We start from the raw sequence: 18379 nt of genomic DNA on the forward strand, positions 1-18379 counted from the left end.
GAGAGATGCACTAGTCTATGGGTAAAGCAATAAGTCATTAGGAGTCATTTGAATACTATGTTCCTTTAGCAGAAAAATAGTAACAGGCTCTTCATTACGCCCATAATCTGTCTAGTCATATTTAATAGATAGCGCATGCTCCAGGGAATGGACACACACTCAAGAGTATTGTCTTTGGTACAGGAATGTACTCTGCACATTACCAAAGGAGAAACATAAATACCAAGCCAGCCACAAATGCTTTGATCTGCAAAAGTGTCCTGTCAGCAAGATATGATAGTTCAATAGTGGCACAAACTTGTGGGACTAACCAACAAATATCTGATTTGATTTAAGGCCTACTCCATGTGTTGGAACCCATATCTGACACTGCTTGGGTGACCAAGAGCCTAAGATAGCTTTACCTAAGATAGTTTTACCCAGGGTAAAACCAAATACTATTGTTTTAAACAAACAAATGAAAAAATTATCAATCATATGAGTCCTAATAACATTCTGCCATATTCATAGATCAGTGGCTTGCCTAGCCATCATAAGAAAAGCTTCCTCCTGCAGGAGATGGGAACAAATAGACTCAGCCAGTAATTATGCAAAGAAATGAGATACCTTGGAACACTCAGCCCTAAGTGAAAGGGCTGTGTCAAATCCCTCCCCTCAGAGCTGAGGGAATACCAAGAAAGAGGAGTCAGAAAGAGTGTGAAAAAGAAAGAGGGGATGGAGGACTCCAAGAATACAAGGCCCTGTCAATCAACATAATCAAAGCTTATATGGACTTGCAGAGACTAAGACAGCATGCACAGGACTTACCCAGGTCTGTGTAAGTTGGAGTCTGTGAGCTCCATACTATAGATTGCTGTCTAGGTTCATAGTTTCAGTCACAAATTCTTTCCTGTGGAGCAGGCCTTGAATTAAATCAGAAACAAGTTTGTCACCCCAGTAATATTTATAGCACTCTTGTGCCCCTGAGCACATCATGCTATTGTAGCTCACAAGATCCACAGTTATGTCAAACTTCTGATGACTATCTCCTCTATGAGAGCTAGTCATCAGGGAGGAAGCTTCCTGGCCAGTACCAGCTTGATTTATTCAAGTCCTGTGACCAAGAGTGTGGTGTCTTCAGCTCTGGAATCTAATCATCAAGTTTGGGTTTATTTGGTCACCTACGGCTCCTGGTAAGTGCAGATGTTTTAACATAGCTGAATATTCTGGCTCTGAAAGAAAAAAATAAATAAAAGAGAACAGTTTATCTTGAATGAAGCATTTGTTATTTATAATTCCATACATTTCCATCTAATCATTATTTCAGCTGCATCTATCTCATAAACATCTATTTTGTCAATTATTTTCAGTATAATTACCCCTCAGACTCATGTTTTGATTCATATATTTTTAGATTGTTCAACATTTTGAGTATATAAAATATTTCTAAATGTCTAATACCTTATATTTTTCTGTTCTGAATATACATTTTAACAATAACGTAATATATTATTGCTTTCTGCTCTATTCCATTCTTAGATCCGCTTCCAGGAAATGATATCTCAGAATTCCCCTAATATTTTCTATAAGCACCCAACGAACTTCATGGAAATTCCTAGGGAAGGTTACGATTCCATTTCCAATTCTGTCACGAGATATTTTAAAACTCATCAGCTCTCATCTAACATAAGAAAAATGGAAAAAAATGAACAAATAAACTATTAGTCTCTAATTCAAACATATTTGTTGAACCATGGAATAATGAATAGTAAGAACAAGAATATGTTACCACTTGATATGTTTAATGATTTCACAAATCAATATTTTGGTTTTACGTGTAGGTTTTAATTTTTTTTAATCCTACTTCACTCAGAGTCAACAAGTTCAGCCAAACCTTTTTTTGTCTCAGAATAATTCTACTTTTGTAGGTATGGTGCTGCCACAGAGTGAGAATCAGTATTTACCACAATGAGCTATGGCTTATAATGGTAATGATTAGTATAAAGTGTGCTCTATTAATATTATAGAGCTTTTCCTATCAAGAATATTAAGCACAGAATATGTTAAGTTTGGAACATACCTCATAGAGGATAAAATCAATGCCTAGGTTAATTGGAATATGAATACCAATATTGTTCCTTGAAGTAGAGAATCTATCAGGAAATATCTCAGTGAGAGGCAAGAGGAGACATTTTGGTTAGATGAACACTGTACAGTAAAGAAATCCCCCCAGTAAGCTTTACTCCATGGCATGGAAATTTAGTTTCTTCATTATTTAAGAGTTAGTGTGATAAGGGGCTGTGAGATAGAGCTGATTTGGAGGAGTGTTTACCAGCAGGCACAAGGCCCACAGCAGAGTCTCAGCATCTCATAAGCAAGGTATGGTAGCACACACCTGCAATCCCAGGGAAATCAGAAGTCTAATACTAGGCATGACTTTGAGTTTGAGTTTGAGGAGAATCTGGGTAACATGAGGTCCTAAAAGAGAACAGAGTGAGAAAGAAAAGAAAGGGAGGGGAAGAAAAAAGGAGTAAGAGAAAGAGAGAGAGAGAGGAGAGAGAGAGAGAGAGAGAGAGAGAGAGAGAGAGAGAGAGAGATTGAGGTGTAATTGGAAAGACAGTACCCTAATCTCTCTCACACATACCCACTTGATTGTAAGGCAGTTTTGTGACCCCCCACATTCTTACCAGCATGAGGAACCACTGTCAGTTCGTGTCATTAGGGTAGGAAAAAATCAGTGTTCTTTAAGAGTGAGGTCCCAGGGAGGTCCACCTTGCTCCAGTCGATGGTTTCACACCCCCTAAGGACACAGACAACACAAATTAAATATCTTGGGTTAGAAAAGAAAGAAATGTCATGACTTTGGGAGGGTATAGTGATGGGGTGATCTGAGAAGAGTTGAGGAGAAGTACGGCACAAATTGATCAAAATATATTGTGCATATGAATGAAAACCTCCTAAATTCATAAGACAATATATTAAAAATAAAGAACATTTAAATAATTGCAACCCTATAAGTAAATGTTTAAAAGAAAAAAACCCGACTAATTTATTTATGCTTTGCTTTTAAAAATGTTTCCAAATTTTGTTTCCTCTTTATGAATAACAATAAAAAGTGATGCTGTTGCACATTCTAAACTGTCCTGTGTTGTTTTAGCAGCTAAAACGGCATGTTTACGTCAAGAAAGCTTTATGTTATTTTACTACTCTATTTCTATCTTCCCCTAATGAAGATTTCATAAGCATGATTTTGTCTGGGTTGGTATGACATGCTAGACACACAGCAGATTGGCTTGTCATTAAAAATAAACCAGAACTGGACAGACCGGTGGCACTTGCAAATTCTATTTTCTTTCCATTAGGTATCAAGTTTGACTTAAGGGCGACTCCATCATGCTACTTCTGTAGCTGAGTGCATCTCCTGACAAGAGCCTTGTGTATCAGCACACTGCAACAGTCTACCTTGAACAGGCTGATATTTTATTGATGCTGCACTCTCCTAGCTTCTCTAGGGAAAGTCTATGTTTTCCAAATCATCCATTGATTTTTGGCAGGACCGAAATACCCATCCTAAAAACAGAATATGCTTATGACTTAATTTTGTAAGATCTTGTCACCAGTCAAGAGTTGAATTCTCTGACATATTGAACAGAAAATCAGGTAAAGTAATGTGGTGTGGCACAGGTGACATTTAAACTTTGTATAAAGTCACCCAAGGGGCTTATTACAATATGCAACACCTGCAGGCTCTGCCATTTAGATGGTAATGGCAAAGGTAAGGAATGTGAATTTACACATGTATTCCCAGGGCGCTTATTTTTCAGGCCATGGAGCAAAATGTATAGAAAACTAGTGCACTGGAATAAATGTGGCTTATTGAGGATCTTCTGCAATCACATATAGATCTATCCTATGATAAGAAATATGTAGCACTGAAATTCTGAGAATACAAAATCTAACGTAAATGCTATTTTTTATTAACATTTTTTTAAATTTCAGAAAAGGGAAGATCTTTCCACATAAATTAAATTAATGAGCCATACTAGATAAAAGTCTACCATATTAGTATGGGATTGGACTTGGGACTATGGACTTGGAAGAACACAAAAACTTACTTAACATGTTCTTTATCACAGTACAGAGAATATTTATATTCAGGTAGCCATGTTTTTCACCCATGCCAATTTCACTGATCATTTATATTTAAATATTTAGTGTACTTAAACATACCATACCATAGATTTTCATCTACATAGAATTTAAGCATATTATTAATGTAATCTTCTCTGAAGCAACATGTCAAGTGTTTCTAATAACATAAGACAATACTAGCAACTATATTTGCCTTACGAAGAAATAACCAAATCCTTAAGTAATTGAGCTGACTGAGACACTGTGATCATGGTTGCTTCATTCCTATCTATAAGACAAGTGGTATAATTACATTAAAGACAGAAAATGTGCCCCACCCTTCCATTGACTTCATACTACAGTCTACGGCCCTGATAGCCTTATAGGAGGCCATGCTGGTCCAGGGAATCCCAGGTAACACATATCCCACTTCCTGCTACACTCTTTTTAGCCTGTCCAATAGCCCCAGACTATACTGCCCACCCCTGGGATCCATATATAGGCCACCACTTTGGAAAAAGGCTTCAGCTTTACTAAAGGCCAGCAGGATCTAGGAATCCCAGGTAAGACACCACCCACCGCCAACAAACACTTCTTAACCCCCCACCAACCACCACCACCACCACCACCACACACACACACCCTGGGCTTCTTTGTAACCTGGTCTACAACTTTGGAAGAAGACTTCTGCTTTATTAGAGGACAGACCAGATGTAGGGACCCTGGCACAGACAGCTGTACCGGAGGCCAGGCTGATTTTAAGGACCGAAGAGGCCAGACCAGATCTAGGGGACTCCAGACTGCATCTCCTCCCCTGGGCTCCCCTGGTCTACAACTTCAGAAGAAGAATTCAGCTTCAACAAAGACCAGGTCAGATCTACAGACCCATAGCCCCCAAAACCCGAGGAGACACACCCTACTGGATCTGAAGACATGCTAGTCACCAGAACCCTTGGCCATTTTGGTCAGAAGACCTGAGAAGAAACAGAAACCAAAGAACAAACCCCTATCCAACAAAGACAAAAGAAGGAATCACCACCTAGACCTATAATCATCTCAAGCCCAGATGCTGAAATGCCATTGTAGGAACACAATCAATAACAGAAAATGCAACAACAAGACCTGAACAATGCAACACAGCTGAAGCACAAGAAAATGACCTAAAAATGACTTTATGAAGATTATTGAGGTCCTTAAAGAAGATATAAAAAATCTGTTAAAGAAATTGAGGAAATGACAAATAAAAAATTGGAAGAAATAAATACATCCCTAAAGAAAGGCAAGAAAAAACAAATGAACGTAAGAAGGAAGCTGTTCAAGACCTGAAATGGAAATAGAAGCAATAAAGAAAACATAAACAGAAGGAATCCTGGAAATGGAAAATTTGAGTAAGTGAACAGGAACTATAGATTCAAGCATCACCAACAGAATACCAGAGATAGAAGAGATTTTGTGAGTGACTGAGGGCATGTGGGGATGGGAGCATGAGTGATCAAGTTGGGGGAAAGGGATGTAAGGGGAGGTTACAGAAAGAGACTACTGGAAAGCAGGGGCCATTTTGGGATCAGGTAAAAGCCTGGCACAAGGCATTCTCCCAGGAAACTACATGGAAGATCCCAGCTTAGACTATTAACAATAGCAAATACATAACCTGAACTGGCCACCTCCTGTGACCAAATTGGTACCTAGCCCAGTTGTTATTAGAGAGGCTTCATCCAGCAACTGATGCAAACAGTTGCGGACACACAGCCAAACATTTGGTGGAGTTTGGGGAATTCTGCAGAAGAGTAGGAGAAAGGATTATGGGAGCCAGAGGGGTCAAGGACACCACAAAAAAATTTGCAGAATCAACTAACCTGGGATCATAGGAGCTCACAGAGACTGAACCAACAACCAGGGAGCCTGCATGGGTATGACTTAGGCCTTCTACATGTGTTACAGTTATGTAGCTTGGTCCTTTTGTGGACTTCTAACAGATGGAACAGAGGCTGTCTCTGACTCTTTACTGGCTTTGGGGACCCCAGTCCTCATACTGGTTTGCCCAGCCTTAATGCATGAGGAGGTACTTAGTCTTACTGCAACCTGATGTGCCATGTTTTGACAGTCATGGGAGACCTGCCCTTTCCTAAACAGAAACAGAGGAGTAGAATGGGGGTGGGAACAGAGGTTAGTTTGGGCAGGGAGGGACTGGGGGAGAGGAAGGAAGGGAAACTGTGGACAGGATGTAAAATGAATAAATAAATTTATTTTAAAAAAGAGAGAAATGTGATGAGAGAATGGCATAATGGCTAAACATCAAAACTTTTAAAAAAATCTTCACCAATTTGAAGTTTTTATAACTACAAATGCAATAATTATTTTTCTTGTAGATAGAAAAACCAACTGAAGTATATATTGGGCAGTCAAAGTTGAGGTTTCTGTTAGACAAGACCATAATTTTATCATGAGAAAAAGAGCATTTGTTCATGCCTTAAATATTAAATAACTTGAAGATTAAAATATGGAAGTTTTCAGAATATAATTACATGTTCTTATACAAAATGTCAAAGTTGCTTCCAATGGAAATAGTGTTTTCAATAAGTTTCATATTTTACAATGGCTATATTTAAGGGTACAAATCTTTAATAAAAGCAAATTTGGTTCAGAAACTTTCAGAAAAGAGAGGGAAAAATGGATAGGCTAACTTAGTTCTCTCATGTATAGGGCGTTAAAGTTAAATACATGTATAGGGAATTGAAGTTAAATACTGGATATAAGGTATATTAGCCCATTAAAATGCAAATAACAGGTAAAGCAATATAAATACTCAAACCACTGATTTTCCCAGTTATGTCTAGATAAATATTTTGATGATAGTAATGAAAATAATAACCATTTCCATACTGAAATTAGTAAACAGCAGTTGCATGGAGTTGTCATTTATGGGTGGTATGAGTGCTGACTTTCTGAATTCACCACACAATGATGAACAGGGTTTGTGAGCTCCACACAAACAAATAGACAAATAGAGAAAATAATTTGCAGGAGCCCCTCTCTCTTGATTTCTGTTCCTCCTGTTGATGACTCCTTCTCCACTGTTCATCTAGAAAAGAAAATCACATTCCTAGCCTTTCCTCATTTGAAATGTTGACATCCTTCTAATGTAAAAATGATTGAGTACAATCACAATGTGTTGAATGTGTACTTGCAAATGCCTAGACACATTTTTAAAAAGAAAAAAGTGATAAAAAGGATTTGTGTAACATTTTTATTTCATGGCATTATTTGAAGTAGGTTAATTTGTTGTTTGTGTTATTGTTTAGAAAGACTGGAGAGTCAAAAACCTGGATATTTAATGAAGAAATATACAAATAAGCAAAAGGAATCTAAGATATAAAAGTAATTGTCTAGATTTCCTCAATATGCAACATCCAATGTTTTAGCTGATTTCTTTTACCCCTATATTATTATTTGCTGTAGTGGGCAGTATCACTAGGACTCTTTTGTCTATGGACTTCTCATTGGTGCACTTACTGGAAATTATAACTCTCTGAATTACAGAGTGTTGTGTAGCTTTTTCCTCTAAATTGAAATATTCCTTCTTGGAAGGAGAGTGGCTCTAAAGCCTGGAAATAAATACAATTTAAAAGGTTTTCTAAGCTTTCCAAATTTAGAAGATTTATAAGACCCTTCTCCAAGGTTTTGAAAGCAGAATCAATTTCTGGGGAAGAAGAGACTCTTGTGTGCTAAGTCATCTCATCGGCAAGTTGTGCAGAAAGCTCCAGGGATGCAGCTGTCAAGAGCCATGGTCCATGGTACAAGGGGATTTTGGGTGATGAAGCTGCCTTTGAGTTACCCTCGCTCATGTAAATAACATGGGTAAACTCACTGGTTGACCAGCTAGACATCGTTTCATTGGGTGTACAATGGAAGCCTGATCTGGAGTGAATTGTTCAAGTTTTCCAAATGAAAGTCACACAATATACAGTTTTCATTCCACCAACACTTACTGCACAAACCACTGTCCCTAAACCTTTATGCTCCATTTGCTGTCTTTCAACAAGTGGTAGCACTTAGGGAAAACAAGCACTTGAGAACTGTTGGTAAAACTAGAAACAAATAACATCATGGACAGCCTAATCTTTCACATATACTTCTTTTTTCTCTAATTCCCTTTGTTATTGACAGAAAATTCTGTCTTCATGGAATATCCTATTCATTTCCCAATATCCCCTTTTATTCATTCTTCATTGCAGGAAAATTCCTCTGAAAGAATTACTACTTCCCTGCTGTTACACATATTTTTTTATTGAATTTAAACTGTTATAAACCAAACTCCATTCAAATAAGATTTTGTATATGTAGTGTTTTGCCTGCATAAATATGTTTGTAGTGCATGCATGCCCAGTTCTTGAGGAGGTTAGAGCAGGGTGCTAGGTTACGTGGAATTTTGGTTACTGATAATTATAAGCTGCTTTGTGGCTTTTGGGCACTGACCATGGGTAATGTGCAAGAACAGCCAGTGCTTTTAACTACTAAGCCATCTCTCCTGACTCAACCCCATTCATCTAAATTCTGCAAATAAATGAAATAATATTCTAAATCACCTTGAAATATCAATAAAATAATTATAGTGAATATATTTAATGTATCAACATTTTCTCATACCCCTCAAATTTTTTTCATGATTAAATTTGTTGTCCCCACATCTCTACTTCTCTGAGAATGACCCCTCTTGCTTTGGTCACTATATATTTACTATTTTCACTTCAGATGTATTTGATCTAAACTCAGGCACCCTTCATTGTCCTGCATTCTTGTGGACTGTATTTTTGCATTCTTTTACCCTCAGCGAGTGTGCTTTCTCAGGTCTAAATTGAGTCTTTTTAAACAGAATATAGACTGATCCTGCAACTTTTATCAATTAAGACAACTTATGGCTTTTGATTAAGTTTATTCTCTTTACATTAAAAAAATGATAGGAAAGCTTTTGTGGTGGCATTTTTAAAAAGTCATTTTTTAACATCTTGTAATCTATTTTGCCTCACTTTTCCTTCATTCCTGTTTTTTTTCTTTTTCTGTATTGCTTGACATTTTTCTACTGCCAAGATTTTGTTCCAATTTGTCCTCTATTTTTTTCATTGTATTTTTATACAGCTTGTAGACTCTGCCTCAAAAGATAAAAGTAGTGAGAAACTGAAGAAAGACACCCAATATTGCTGGCTTTGAGGCACACACATACACACACACACACACACACACACACACACACACACACACACACACACACAAACAAACAAAGACTCTTTGTATTCTGTCCTCCTTTTAACAAAACTTGACAATTTTATGTTTGTTTATACTTATTGTGTTTGTGTGTATGTGTGGGTGAGCATTTGTCATAGTGCATATGTCAGAGTGAGAGCAAAACATGAAGACATCAATTCTTTCCTTCCACCATGTAGGTTCTCAGAGTTACACTCAGGTGATCAGGCTTATGGGTACCTGGTCCTACTCCTTAAGCCATCTTGCTATCCCCTATATATACTTCTAACTTGTAAGGTTTCTGCCTGTACAATTCCTGATGATCCAATAAAAACTGTCTTTTACTAGACCAGTCACATCACTTCTCATGTTTCCAAGATACCTAATCTGTGACTTCTGACAGTTTCATTGTATGTCATAATTTGGCTCTTTGGATTTTCCTCTTGGAGTTTATTATTTTGCTTTCTGAATTATGGTAGGTATTTTGATGTTATTACTTCAGATGGGTTTTCTGCGATTTCCTCTTTCTTTTCCTAGAAGTTTCCAAGAGTCCACACGGGTCGAGTTAGTGCTGTCTTGGAAATCCCTGAAGCTATTTTTAATTTTCCTTTTTCATTATCCTTTTGCTTCACTGGCTTGGTAATTTCAAATGACCTGTTTCAAGTTTACTGATTCCTCTGCTTATGCAAGTCTTTCATTGAGTGCCTCTGGCAACATTATCATTGAGCTATTGTGTTCTTGAGTTACAGAATTTCTATGGTGTTCTTTATACAGTTTCTACATCTTTGCCAATGTACGTATTTTATATAAAATTTTCTAACTGATTTGTTGTCTTTGTTCTACTCAAAACCATTTTTAAAGATATTTATTTAACATTATTTTCTCATTATTTTTAAAAATCTCCATTGCTGTTTTAGTTTCTACAAATTTATTTCTGCCTCTTTTAATGAAAAATGTCTTTCTTTATTTGAATGCCTTTATCTTTTGTTCAAATACTGGCACTTGAAAAAATAGCCACCTCTTTCATTGTGTCTAGGCTTGTGCAATGCTGAGAATGATATTCACCAATCCATCCATGCTCAGGTCTAGGGACATGTCATATCTTTCCTCAGATCCTCTCTGGGTTTATGCACTACAAACTCAAGTGTAGAAATTGCCACTTCTCTTCTAGTTCTAAAATGCCTTGCTCTTCCTGTAGTCTTGGTACAACATTACAAATTTCTCCTGTTATGGTAACCCATGATGCGCACAATTCTTTATGCCATCTCAACCAGGGATGCAAAGCAGCACTCCTGTGCTTCTCAAAGCAAAGGACAGTACCTTCAGACTGTCTCCTGAAAGAGAACCCATAGAGAAAGGACAAAACATTGTATTTATTTTTCCAAATATCAAGGATCATAAGAAGCCAACTTTTTTTTTTTTTTGGTGTTCAGAGGTATTTTATTTGCTACACATTTGTCTTGGTGATGCAGTATCCTATCTGATTTCTAGAGTCTTCACCAAAACAACTTCTCCTTATGATGTTGTTCAGTTAATGTCCATGTGAAATTAAATATGCATTTTCTATCTAAACACCATAGCAGAATCATTCACAAATGTATCATCCTTTGGTTTCTTCTTTGGTACATAGGTGTGGTCACTAATCTTTATTCTAACCTTGAATAGACTGAAGGATACTGTAGAAGACTGAAGTTAGCCTTATTTCCCTTACTCAGGTACAAAACACACCATTAAGTTTCATTTTGTTTTATTTTTGAAACTTTCTTTTTAGAAATAATCTTGAGCCGGGCAGTGGTGGTGCACACCTTTTATCCCAGCACTCAGGAGCAGAGCCAGGCTTATCTCTGTGAGTTCGAGGCCAGCCTGTCTACAGAGTGAGATCCAGGACAGGCATCAAAACTGCACAGAGAAACCCTGTCTCGAAAAAAACAAAAAAACAAAAAACAAAAAAAAAAAAGAAAGAATCTTGTGTTGGTCACCATGTGTGTTGGTGTGTTTTTCTTCACCATTAATGTTTCTGTGATTTCTGGATATTGGTTATTCCCATCAAGATGCTCTCTCTTCTCCCATGGTTCATTATTGTTTTCTTCTGTTTCAGATAGTATCTCATGTAGTCTAGGCTCTTTTCAAACACATTATATACCAGGAGATTATTTTGAAATTATTGTCTGCCTGACTCAGTCTTTCAAACGCTGGGAGTACACAATTGTTCCATCTCATCTGACCCCTTTACTGTTTTCAAATAATCTTGCTTACTCCCTCTTCTGTGGTCTTATCTACTTTTATATTTGAATTTACATGTTCAGTTCATGCTTTGTCAATTATTCTGAAATATTCTTGTCTACTATGTCTACAAATACATTAGTTTTTCATTATTGCCAATGTGTTCTCAAATATATTTAGCATGTTTTTCCATTTTAGTTTTCTTCTCTATGAATTTTTAAAATACTTCTCTCATATATTACATCCCAACCACAGTTTCCCCTCCCTCCACTCCTTCCAGTCTCTTCCTTCTGCCTGCCCTCTCCCTGACATCCACTCCACTGCTGCCTCCCCTAAGAAAAGAGCGGGCCTCCCAGGGACATCAACCAAACATGGCAGAGGAAGCTACAGTAAAACCAGGCATGTATAATCACACCAGAGCTAGATGAGGCAACTCAGAAGGAGGAAAAATATCCCACAAGTAAGCAAAAGAGTCAGAGAGAGCCCCTGATCCCACTGTTAGGAATCCCACAAGAATGTCAATCTACTCACTCATATACGGAAAGGACCTAAGTTAAACCCATATGGGCTCCCTAATCTCTGTTAGTAACTGTCCATGAATCCTGGTTGATTCTGTGGGCCATGTTCTCCTGGTATCCCTGGTCCTTCTGGTTCCTCCAGTCCTTCCTCTCTCTCCTCCACAGGACTTACTGAGTTCTGCCTAATATTTGTGTGTAGGAGGCTGCATCTGCTCCCATCAGTTGCTGGATGAAGCCTCCCAGGACTTTTTAATGACGATTATGCTAGGCTTGGGTTCCAGAACACTCTTGAAGCAGGACAAACTGTAGGACAAAGGTTTTGTGGCTGGGTTGGTATCTCAATCCCTCCAATTAAGGCCTTGTCTGGTTTAATTTTTAATTTTTCAATTTTGATTTCTTAAATTACTACTAATCATATGGAAAATAGAGGTAAAATAAAAAAATATAGTTTGTTTAAATTTCATTGTCAATCCTATCCTCTCTGGGTGTCGATTTCAGATCTTGTGGGTTGATTATTCTACTGTCAGGTAATTTAGTTGGCTTCATAGTATACCTGTTTAGTTTTTATTTGTCAGAAGACAAGTTTTGTCTTCCTTTGAACTGAATTCCTTTTTGTTTCTGATTTACCTATAGATGTATTTGTACTTTATTTGTAAACATATATTACTTGAAAGAGTTAGATTCCACTGATTCTTATGTTTTAATATTTTGTTTATATCTATGTTTTATTATACTTCTGTGATATGTTAAAAATTATATATTGTTAGAGTTTTCCTGCCTGGCCCAGTCAGGACAAATCTCTCTCACCTGCCAGTCCCACAGCCGCTCAGACCCAAACCAAGTAAACACACAGAGACTTATATTGCTTAGAAATTGTATGGCCATGGCAGGCTTCTTGTTATCCTACATCTATCTTAAACTAACCCATTTCTATTCATCTATAAGTTGTCACAATGACTTGTGGCCTTACCAGTATCTTTACATGTTGCTTGTCATGTTGAAGGCTAGCAGCGTCTCTCTGCCTCAGCCTTCCACTTCCCACAATTCTCCTCTCTCCTTGTTAAGGCCTTAATTGGAGGGACTGAGATACCTATACTTCCTGCCTGGCTACTGGTCAATCAGTGTTTTATTTATTAACCAATCAGAGCAACACATTTAACATACAGAACATCCCACAGCCTTTGTATGTTTTATATTATGTCATATATAACAATTTCCATTCCCACTGGTAGTAACAGTCTGGAAGTGACTTCTATAATTTTATGAGCTGATTATTTTCTTGTCCTTGGTTGTTTTTATTTTTTTCTCATTTTCATCTCCTAATGACTACCATGTGTGAACTTAAAGCACAGACCCTGTGGGTTTGAAAGTCTCCACTGCTTTGTGTCCCTCTCTCCTCTCCAGCACTGTTCAGACTCTGGGAGATTCATTTCCTGTTCTTGTCATAGCCAACTCCACATCTTAGGGGCTGTCTTGAGTTCTGTCATGGTTTCCTTCTGTTGAGAGAAAGCTTAGAAAATTTTCATGTGAATGTGAAGCCTGATGAGTTTATCTGGCATGTTTCTCTTCACTCAGAAAACATTTTCATTACATAATGATCTGTATTTGGAAAGTCAATATTTTGTAATTCTTATCTTTTTACATTTCCTGACAGATGGATGGATAAGCACAAGTCCTAAGGAAATGACCAGAATCATTGTTTAATGGACTGCAGTGTTTTTGTTCACTATCTCACATACTATTTCACTGAAACTTCTTACAAGGTCTCCAGGAACTCAACATTGTCAAATTGAATGATGAATTTTATTTCACTATATTTCTTTTACATCACTAACTGCCAACAATCCCTTTTCCTTTGAATTTTCTTTCTCTTGGTCCATGATGTTCTCCGAATTCCTACTCTTTGGTATTCAAACTTCAGAAAAGTGACTCTCATATAACAGGGTCCAAAAACCATATTGCGATTGTTTTGATCAATAAACATCAGGGCTGCCCAATCATTTGATACTACAACATGACATTTTGGTGTACAGATATTTGCTGAAACATTCATAGTCATCCAGGGATGTATGTGGTTTGTAGGCTGCAGGTTGAACACACATTAAACATTTCATATTCTCTTTTAGTCATATTACTTTAAATACAATGTATTCCCTCATACTCTGTGTGTGTGTGTGTGTGTGTGTGTGTGTGTGTGTGTGTGTGTGTGTGTGCATTGCAGTTTAGATTCCACAGACATACACAAAAGTCTAATATATATTTGGGTACTGCAATAACTATTTAGTGAATCTAGACCCAACTTTACAAATCATTATCTTCTGTCATAAAAAAGATTTCCTCTCATCTAAAATACAGAACAAATATGCTTTATTCTTCCAATTGCCTGACCAATATTTCTAGTTTGGAGTCTGTCTAATTAACTTTTTTTTTTTTTTTGGTTTTTTTGAGACAGGGTTTCTCTGTGTAGCTTTGCGCCTTTCCTGGAACTCACTTGGTAGCCCAGGCTGGCATCGAACTCACAGAGATCTGCCTGGTTCTGCCTCCCGAGTGCTGGGATTAAAGGCGTGTGCCACCACCGCCCGGCCTAATTAACTTTTTTAATGTTTTAACTGTCTTCTAATCAATAATGATAGTTGCCAACATGATCATTTTGGATAGAACTAAAAAAAAAGTCTTCCTGACTGAGGTAACCCAGACCCAGAAAGACAAGCATGGTATGTACTCACCCATAAGTGGATATTAGCTGTAAAAGATAACCATGATACAATCCACAGTGGCAGAGAAGCTAGGTAACAAGGAGAGCCCAAAGGGAACTGGGAGGCATGGATTTCCCTGGGAAGATGAAATAGAAGAGATCTACTGGGTATACTGGGTGCTGGTGGGGATGGAAACATGAGGGATTAGGTTGGATGAATGAATGGAGAGGAAGTAATGAAAAATACATCTTGATGGGGGGATATGTTGGGGTCAAGTGGAAACCTGGTCCCAGGGAAATTCCCAGGAATCTATTAGGATAGGTAGCTTCTTTGGAATAATCCTTTTGTTCACTGTGAAGATATTTTGCTCTCATTGGTTTAATTAAGAGCCAATTGGTCAATAGCTAGGCAGAAAGTGGTTAGGCAGGAAAGCCAGATTGAGAAAAAGCTGGGAAGGAGAGCAAAGTCACCAGCCAGATGCAGAAGTATGAGATTAACATGCTGTGTTGAAAAAAGGTACCATGAAATGGTAGAACATAGAGAGGAAATATTGATTAATTTAAGTTGTAAGAGCTAGTTTTTAGTAAGACTAAGTTATTGGCCAAGGATTTATAATTAATAAGTCTCTGAGTGGTTATTTAGGAGCAAGCTTGCAGGACAGAAAAGTCTGCCTACAGGTAGCCTGAACTGACCATCTCCTGTAATCAAATTGGTAAGTACCCCAATTGTCATCAGATAGCCTTAATCCAATGACTGATGGAAACAGATCCACAGTAAAGCATTAGTTTGCACTCAGGGAATCCTGTTGAAGAGAGGGAGGAAGGATTGTAAGAGCCAGGGAGGTCAAGGATATCACGCGGAACCCATGGAAACAACTAAACTCGGTTCATAGGAGTTCACAGTCTCAATACTGGACATCTAGGGAGCCTGAGTGGGGCTGACTTAGGCCCTCTACGTATGTATGACTGCTGTGTAGCTTGGTCTACTTGTGGGACTCCAAGTTGTGGAAGTAAGATTTGTCCCTAATGCTTTGGCTAGCTTCCAGAAACCTATTCCTCATTCTGGGTTGCCTTGCCCAGCCTTACTAAAAGGGGAGGAACTTAGTCCTACTTCAACTTGATATTCCATGCTTTGTTGACACCCCCCCTCTTTCTGAACAGAAACAGAAAAGGAGTGGATGGTAGAGCAGGGACAGCTGAGGTGATGAGAATGGGAGGAGAGGAGGGAGGGGAAACTGTGATTGGTGTGTAAAATAAAGGAATTAATAAATTTAATAATAAAAAAGATAAAAATGAGGAATAAAAAAATCAGTGAAAAATATCAGCAAATGGAAATGAACACCAACATTGATCAAAAGAAAAAAATATTAAAATTTCAGTAGCTACCTCATACCCATCAGAAAAGCAAAGGTTTAACATAAGTTGTAGAGATAAATGTGCAACAAAATCATTTATGGGCTGTCATTTCTGGAAGAACTGGAGTTAGTACAATCATTTATTAAGGTATAAAATATTTAGTAAACTTAAATGAGAATATTCTTTCATTTCTAAGTATTTGTACATGAAATTCTACACATTCAAACATCTTGAGACATATAGCTATGTGTTGATATCATATTGTAATAAAAGAAATTTCCAAAATAGACACATATAATGGTGAATATTATATTTGTTTATTAGTGTTTCTCTGCTCTGATTGACATACAAAGAAACAGAAACTGTGATTTCAATAACATAAATAACTTTCCAATAGTTTTTTATTTTGGAACTCCACACTCAGGATTCTGGCTAGTTCTCCTCATGTAAGTTATGTCTGACTCTTCCAAAAAAGCTGCTTCTTCACTGTTTCTTCTCTGGTTTTTGCCCAGGTAGGTACATAGTTAGACAGTAAAGATGTTCTTCTGCTCTTCTTCCTCTCTGTGTCTCTACTTTTCCCTCTCCTCTCTCCTTTCTCTGTCTGTCTATGTTCTTCACATATTCCCCCCCCCCTTATTCCCTCTCCCTCTCCGCTCTCTTTCCCTCTCACATCTCCCCTCTCTTGCCCTAGTATATAAAGTCATGGTGTTATGAAAATAGAAGACCATTATTATGAACTCTTTTACTTATAATTCCTAAATATCTCATTTTCAAACTCATCCTCATTGTGAGCAAGGGCTTCTAATAATGATGTGTTTAGATACTCGATTTGTTCTGCAGTATTATTATACTTTACAGCAGGGAACATGTATGAAGTAATATCCCTTATTTAAAGATGGTCCCATCATGGATATATAATCCTAAAGGAAATAAGAAAATACTAGGAAAGAGTTCAATCATACATTGTCACAATCTTTTAATCAAATACAAAAAGCTGCACATGTGATTGATGTGAAATACATCCTCATAGCAAGGAGGAAGTGCATGTCAGTGCTTAACTGCAAAGAAAATGGGATTTTATCTTGAAAGAACAAAGGGGAATTTAATATACTAAATGCATCTGGTTGATATGTTTGTGATAGTTATGTCTCCTTATACATCTTGAAACACTATTATTTTAATTGACGCAAATTAACATAAATAACTACATATTACTAGTTGAGCATGAGATGTTTCATAAATTATGTTGTACAATGTTTCAGCGATATTGAATGTCTCTATCTCCTCAAACAGTCCTTATTTCACAAATATAAAACATTCAAATATATTTCTTACAACTTTTTAGCTCTTCAATATATTTTCATTTTGTAGACTCACCCAACAGTGCAATCAAATAACTTACTTTTCCTCCATAATTTCAACTACACTTTGAGCAAGCTTTGTCTACTATATTCCTCCCAACCTTTGCTGTTTACCAGTATCTAAGCAACTTCTAAAAAACAGCAATTGAGTGTTCACATATGAATGATATTGTGTATTGTAATTATGCCGTTATTCATAATTCTATTCATAGTTAAAAATAACAGGACATTATTTGGCTGAATAATAGTTAATTTTCTTTACATATTTATTATGTGATTGGACACTAATTTGGCTGGACACTATACCTTGTCTGTTCTGAATACAGTTTAGAGAAGTAAAAAAGTTCAATTGCCATATTCTGATTTACTTTTCTTTGTATCCTCATTAGTGGGATTATTAGCTTTTGCAGTACTTCTGTTTGTTCATTTTAAGGAACCTGAAATCTAAACCCCATTATGATTTACTAATTTACATATTCACAAAATGTGTGCATGGTCCTCATTCGTCCACATCTTTACAATACTTCTTACATTGCCATATTTCTTTTTTTAATCATATTTATTTATTTATTTATGGGTTTTTTTTCTGTTTTTTCTTTTTTTGGTTTTTTCAAGACAGGGTTTCTCTGTGTAGCTTTGCGCCTTTCTTGGAACTCCCTCTGTAGTCCAGGCTGGCCTTGAACTCACAAAGATCCGTCTGCCTCTGCCTCCTGAGTGCTGGGATTAAAGGCGTGCGCCACCACCACCAGGCTTATTTATTTATTTATTTATTTATTTATTTATTTATTTATTTATATTTTTTTAATTTAATATTTTTATTCTATAATTAACTTAATTTCACATATCAGCCACTGATTCCCCTGTCCTTCCTCCTC

General features: G+C 37.0%; 1 long non-coding RNA gene across 4 annotated transcripts in view; it reads right to left on the reverse strand.

Moving 5' to 3' along the window:
- Nucleotides 1-2862, reverse strand: part of LOC128105596 (uncharacterized) — a 57866-nt gene extending 55004 nt beyond the window's left edge. The window contains exons 1-2 of one of the 4 annotated variants that reach the window (XR_008216389.1): nucleotides 2667-2862; nucleotides 808-1211 (exon numbers count right to left, since the gene is read on the reverse strand). This is a non-coding gene — a long non-coding RNA (uncharacterized LOC128105596). The remainder of the gene's footprint in view (nucleotides 1-807; nucleotides 1212-2666) is intronic. The other 3 variants (XR_008216388.1, XR_008216386.1, XR_008216387.1) reach the window with 3 other exon arrangements.
- Nucleotides 2863-18379: the final 15517 nt, after the last annotated feature.

This window comes from Peromyscus californicus, unplaced genomic scaffold (assembly GCF_007827085.1).
Source record: "Peromyscus californicus insignis strain IS unplaced genomic scaffold, ASM782708v3 Scaffold_9__1_contigs__length_137607984, whole genome shotgun sequence".
Classification (NCBI taxonomy): domain Eukaryota; kingdom Metazoa; phylum Chordata; class Mammalia; order Rodentia; family Cricetidae; genus Peromyscus; species Peromyscus californicus.